A 6,000-nucleotide genomic window follows, 5' to 3' on the forward strand; every position below is an offset into this window, starting at 1 on the left:
TTTATTTATTTTAGGCCTAGTAAGCCTGTCTGCGGTCCCTCCTTGCAATCCTCCTCCGCTGACCACACCAATGCTGCCTGTGTACCCCTGCGAGATAACTCTAACTGCCTTGAGCCTATTTTTATTTATTTTAGGCCTAGTAAGCCTGTCTGCGGTCCCTCCTTGCAATCCTCCTCCGCTGACCACACCAATGCTGCCTGTGTACCCCTGTGAGATAACTCTAACTGCCTTGAGCCTATTTTTATTTATTTTAGGCCTAGTAAGCCTGTCTGCGGTCCCTCCTTGCAATCCTCCTCCGCTGACCACACCAATGCTGCCTGTGTACCCCTGCGAGATAACTCTAACTGCCTTGAGCCTATTTTTATTTATTTTAGGCCTAGTAAGCCTGTCTGCGGTCCCTCCTTGCAATCCTCCTCCGCTGACCACACCAATGCTGCCTGTGTACCCCTGCGAGATAACTTTAACTGCCTTGAGCCTATTTTTATTTATTTTAGGCCTAGTAAGCCTGTCTGCGGTCCCTCCTTGCAATCCTCCTCCGCTGACCACACCAATGCTGCCTGTGTACCCCTGTGAGATAACTCTAACTGCCTTGAGCCTATTTTTATTTATTTTAGGCTTAGTAAGCCTGTCTGCGGTCCCTCCTTGCAATCCTCCTCCGCTGACAACACCAATGCTGCCTGTGTACCCCTGCGAGATAACTCTAACTGCCTTGAGCCTATTTTTATTTATTTTAGGCCTAGTAAGCCTGTCTGCGGTCCCTCCTTGCAATCCTCCTCCGCTGACCACACCAATGCTGCCTGTGTACCCATGTAACCTATTTAAAACTGCATAGAGCCTATTTTTACTTATTTTAGGCCTAGTAAGCCTGTCTGCGGTCCCTCCTTGCAATCCTCCTCCGCTGACCACACCAATGCTGCCTGTGTACCCCTGCGAGATAACTCTAAGTGCCTTGAGCCTATTTTTATTTATTTTAGGCCTAGTAAGCCTGTCTGTGGTCCCTCCTTGCAATCCTCCTCCGCTGACCACACCAATGCTGCCTGTGTACCCCTGCGAGATAACTCTAACTGCCTTGAGCCTATTTTTATTTAATTTAGGCCTAGTAAGCCTGTCTGCGGTCCCTCCTTGCAATCCTCCTCCGCTGACCACACCAATGCTGCCTGTGTACACATGTAACCTATTTAAAACTGCATAGAGCCTATTTTTATTTATTTTAGGCCTAGTAAGTCTGTCTGCGGTCCCTCCTTGCAATCGTCCTCCGCTGACCACACCAATGCTGCCTGTGTACCCATGTAACCTATTTAAAACTGCATAGAGCCTATTTTTATTTATTTTAGGCCTAGTAAGTCTGTCTGCGGTCCCTCCTTGCAATCGTCCTCCGCTGACCACACCAATGCTGCCCGTGTACCCCTGGAACCTATTTTAAAGTGCATAGAGCCTATTTTTTTTATTTTATTTAATATTAATAAAGCCATGATGGACTATGCTGTACCACGCTACGAGCTACCCAGTTGACACTTCTTTTGCGAGAAAAGCCATCCCAACCCTCCACCAGCATGTAAAAGACCGCATTGTCCATGCACTCTGGCAATCTGTGAGTACAAAGGTGCACCTGACAACAGACGCATGGACCTGTAGGCATGGCCACGGAAGGTTATGTGTCCATTACGGTGCAATGGGTTAATGTGGTGGATGCATGGTCCACAGGGGACAGCCTACTAAGTCTGTCTGCAGTCCCTAATTCAAATTGTCCTCAATTCAGGTTTTCAGGCTTTTTTTAAAAAATAGGAAACTGCATTTGGGCTACTAGTTTGGTTGGGGCCTACTGTTGATGTCTGACGCTCCTGGGTGTTCTCCTCCTCCTGGGTGTTCTCCTCCTCCTGGGTGTTCTCCTCCTCCTTGGTGTTCTCCTCCAGGTTTCCTTGTCTGAGCTTCAACCTTCTGGCTCTCATTAAGTATTTGTTGGTAAAAATTGGTGGTTGGGCCCTACTAACGGTGTGTGCCACTCCCTGGTGTTGTCCTCCACTGTATAAAGCTGAGCTTCAACCTTCAGGCTCTCATTAAGTATTTGTTTGTAAAAATTGGTGGTTGGGGCCTACTAACGGTGTCTGCTGCTCCCTGGTGTTCTCCTCCTCCTTGGTATTCTCCTCCAGGTTTCCTTGTCTGAGCTTCAACCTTCAGGCTCTCATTAAGTATTTTTAAATGTAACACTGCAGTTGCCCTGCTACCTGGGTTGGGGCCTAGTAACGGTGTCTGCCGCTCCCTGGTGTTCTCCTCCTCCTTGGTGTTCTCCTCCAGGTTTCCTTGTCTGAGCTTCAACCTTCTGGCTCTCATTAAGTATTTGTTGGTAAAATTTGGTGGTTGGGGCCTACTAACGGTGTGTGCCGCTCCCTGGTGTTGTCCTCCACTGTATAAAGCTGAGCTTCAACCTTAAGGCTCTCATTAAGTAGTTGTTGGTAAAAATTGGTGGCTGGGGCCTACTAACGGTGTGTGCCGCTCCATGGTGTTGTCCTCCACTGTATAAAGCTAAGCTTCAATCTTAAGGCTCTCGTTAAGTAGTTGTTTTTAAAATGTGTGGTTGGGCCCTTAAAACGGTGTCTGATGCTACTGGGTTTTCTCCTGTTTTGTTGTCCCGACCTTCAATGTTCAGGCTTTCGGCTTACATTTTAAATAATTAAACTGCAGTTGGCCTACTACTTTGGTTGGGCCTAGTAACGGTGTGTGCCGCACCTTGGTGTTGTCCTGTGTTATTTTCCTGACCTTTAATCTTCAGGCTTTCGGCCTTCATTTGTAATATTAAACTGCATAGGGCCTACTAGTGTGGTTCGGCCCTACTAACGGTGTCTGCCGCTGCTGGGTTTTCTACTCCACTGAACTAAGCAATGCCACCTGGTTAGTCCTGTTACCAATTTTGAACTGCATTTTACCCACTTTATTATTTGGGCCTATATCAGTGTTTCGTCCTCATCCTGCCCATTGCCCAGCCGGTGCTAGATGAGTCTTGTGGTACTTTGACCCAGACCACTACATTCCCCTAGCACGCTACACAGCCACAATCTGACCCTGCTGAAAGTCAGGTTCCCCTTCCCGCATACTATACCACCTTACACAGGGACATAGAGGAAGGTGCAGATGAAAGTGCAAGTTTCTTCAACAGGTAAGGGGGCATACTCGTTGGCGACATCACAGGCACAGGGCCCCTCAGAGTATGCAAAAGTGTCGCTGCCGGTGGGAGGCGCCCCCGCCGTGCAAACACACCGCCGTACTTTGAGGGGCCCTGTGCCAGTGCCAATGCGAACGAGTGGGCCTCCCTGCTTGCTCAGGATCACAGGACTTGCAAAGTTGAAATACTTACCTCTCACTGCTTCACCGCCGTGACGTAGTCCACGTTTCCTGGGCCCACTAAAACCTTGAACCAGCCCTACCCCCCACAACTTTTGCCAAATGACCCCCAATTTCCAATGCCCAATTATTATTATAAAGTTAATTAAGATTGACAAGCTTCAGAAACAAGAATGGATATTTTTGGCATTAAAATGGGCACTGTAGGTGTTTTCCTGGCCTCCACTCACTGCCGACTATGCTTCCCCATTGACTTGCATTGGGTTTCATGTTTTGGTCGATCCCGACTTTTCGCGATAATCAGCCGACTTCACTCGACTCGACTTTGGACAAAGTCGGGTTTCGCAAAACCCGACTCGATCTTAAAAAAATGAAAGTCGCTCAACCCTAGTGAGGAGTGATAACCTGATCTGTTCTGGAAACTGCAGATGATGAGGAACAGGGGATTTGTGATTATGCAGGACCGATAAGTGTAGCGTGGTCAGGAGCGGAGAGGAAGGGAGGTAAGCAGCTAAGTTAATGAACTAAGGAGAGCTGACTGGGATCTTAGAATTTATTTGCTCCTAGAATGTAATTACTGCATAATGTACGTATTCGACCAGGCTCCAATCTGTATACTGTGTAAGATAAAAGCTCTTACAGCAAGAGAATAACAGCACATAGAAAAAGCAAGTCAATTGCAAATTTCGTTATTTTCATGCTAAATAACTAAAGTCAATTTAATAACATGACAATACACCATTAAGCGTGGTTTTACCAAACAAAGACTGCCCAGCATATTGTAAGAGCCCCGTCAAGAGCCCTTTGTACTACCCACCTATGTGTAGGTATGTGCCATTTGTATGCCACACTTGTCACTTGGAAAGCCTTTTGTGCCATATGAGCGGCAGTTTTGTCCATGGCGGCAGATGGAAGTTCATGTTACCAGATACATAGTAATGCCTTTCCTGCACCTCTGCTAAATTGACAGCATGAGCACAATGAGAGATGACACATGTTTTAATGGAGAAAGTAAAGTGGCGTACCTGGTCACATGCCCCTCCATCTGTCTCTATGGATGAGCATGTGCGGCATGGACGGTACAGGAAGCTTTTCAAGTGAAGGAGTGTGGCTTATAAACAGCATACTCACATGTATTAGCAAGGATTTCACACATTTCTTTATTAAACTTAAAAAAAGTAATATTAATCCTAGTAAGGCAAACTACTTTGACTTACATAATGTCTCCTACAGAAGAGCTAGCTAATGGCCGTATTAAACTGTAAATTTACCTAAAACTCCACAGAAAGCCAGAAATCTGGGATCATATTTGTCACTACCTTATTCTGTACAAACAGCATAGAAGTGGCTACAGATGTGTGCTCTCTATGAGGACCATTTTATTGATGGTGTATGTCTCTGGCACTGAGGTCGTACTACATTTTATACAAAGGTGTACAAATTCTCCTCTCATCAATTTTGACGAGCATTTTTAGCCAAGGAGGAGTATGTAATTTGCACTAACTCAAATTTATATTATATATGTATATGTTACTAAGGCCTCACTATTTATGAATGGAACTGTAACTTTATTTTATATCAATACTTCAAGCATGACTATAGAGTTAAAGGGGTAATTTGGTGAAAACAAGTTATGACTAGTGATGTGCGAACGTGCTCGCCACTGCTCGTTACTCGCCCGAGGATCACTATGCTCGGTGTACTCAGCGATCAGCGAGCATTTCTGGGATTATTCAGCGGTAACTGCAGTCTCCACCCAGCATTTTTGGCGGACTTTAGAGACCCAATCTCGGTGCAGGGATTGTCTGCCAGGCCATGAAACGCCGCAGCCATCTTTGTTGTGGTTGTGCAGTGATTGGCTGGGCCGTACAGCAACACTACAGTATAAGAGACCAGGCGCCGCCCTGCTCACCGCACTCTGTTCCTGCTTCATCGAGAGTAGGGAGAGCTGCTGCCGAAATAGGGTCAGAATCGTGGTTTTAGAGTTAGTGTAGGTCTGCAACTCTTACATCCACAACTCCTGAGAAACCAATAGTCCTTTCTAGGGCTAATTCGTGGGTCCCGATATTGCAGCGCTAGGCAGGCAGGGCACAGCATATCCACATCAGTCCAAGGCCTGCAGGCACTGTATGTGCATCCATTGCTCCCATTGCATCCCTCCCAAAGCTCCACAACTGTCTGCTACTGCTGCTGCAGCTTCTTTACTATATACCTTTTTTTTCACCCCCAAAAAACAAAAATATACAGTCTGTTTTGTCAGACTGAGGCCTGTTGAAAAATCCTAGTTTGTCAGGCATATGTAGCATAGTTGTGTGTGCTAGCCTTGTGCCACTTTTTTTTGTGTTTTAAATTCACCGTAAAAGGCCTCATATATCTGCGTGCTCCAATTTTTTGCATTTTATTCCGTTTTGCCACTGTTTTTGCTGCCTGATACTCAAATTCTATACAGCACTATTTAGCATCTTTAAAAAAAGGCCACATATTTGCCAGTGTGGTATTTCCGTGACAGCCCTCATATATCTGCGTGCTCCAAGTTTGTGCATTGTAGGCCAGTGTACCTCTTTTTTTGCTCTCTGATATTCTAATTCTAAACAGCAGTATTTTGCATCTTTTACACAAAAAAATGGCCACATATTTTACAGTGTGGTATTTCCTTGACAG

The sequence above is a fragment of the Ranitomeya variabilis genome, chromosome 5 (assembly GCF_051348905.1).
Source record: "Ranitomeya variabilis isolate aRanVar5 chromosome 5, aRanVar5.hap1, whole genome shotgun sequence".
Classification (NCBI taxonomy): Eukaryota; Metazoa; Chordata; class Amphibia; order Anura; family Dendrobatidae; genus Ranitomeya; species Ranitomeya variabilis.